This window comes from Chaetura pelagica, unplaced genomic scaffold (assembly GCF_000747805.2).
Source record: "Chaetura pelagica isolate M959 unplaced genomic scaffold, ChaPel_1.0 scaffold757, whole genome shotgun sequence".
In the NCBI taxonomy this organism is placed as follows: Eukaryota; Metazoa; Chordata; class Aves; order Apodiformes; family Apodidae; genus Chaetura; species Chaetura pelagica.
In genome coordinates, this window is record NW_009970727.1 from 983642 (window position 1) to 984488 (window position 847).

Consider the following 847-nt stretch of genomic DNA (forward strand, 5'->3'; position numbering starts at 1 on the left):
CGCATTCCCACCCCCCCTTCCGATCACCCTCCGGCTCCAAGTCTCCTTCCTTCCTCACAGACAGCCAGAATCCCACTCTCCCTCCACACCCCCCCTTACTCCCGGCACCCCCCCTATTTGCCTCCCGTCACCTCCAGCCCCGGGTCTGTCCCACCGAGGCGCAGGGACCCCCCCCGGTGCCGGCGCGTGACGCCGGGGTCCCCCCCTCCCCGCTGCGGGACCGGGGTCGGCACCGCCGCGTCCTCTGCCGCTGCCGTTTGCTACTTCTCCCTTTCATCGCAAAGCTCGGGGTTTTTTTTTTTGGATTTCTGCCTAAAAACCCCGCTCCTGGGACCGCAAAAAACCCCTGGCTCGAGAAGCCTGAGAGCATCCTTGTTTACAGCAACCAGCCGAGGTGGAAAGCTGGGAAAAGCTGCAGGGCTGGGAGTTGAAACCCCACAAGCTCTGAGGCTCAGCCCTGTGTCCCCCCCTCCGGGCTGACTGCAGGGATGGGGACAATCCTGGATGGGGATGGCAGTCCTGGATGGGGCTGACAATCCTGGATGGGGGTTACAGTCCTGACAGTCTTGGTTCTGCACCTCGATCCACATTCCTGGCACATCCACCCTACCTGAGCTGCAAGCTCCCCTGGAGAGAAACACTTGCCTTATCTGCAAATGCCAGGCATATCTCCAGAAATCTTTTGCAGAAGGCTCCTAAAATCCCTGTAAGATTTTGAGGGGTGTCCTGCTCTCTGAGCAGGGGAACTTTGGGGCAAACAGGGGGAAGGTGAAGGTTTCTGCAGAGCACACAGAATGGGGAGGTGTTTGCTGGCCAGGGCTTGGAGCATCTCCCTTCCCCCTCCCCC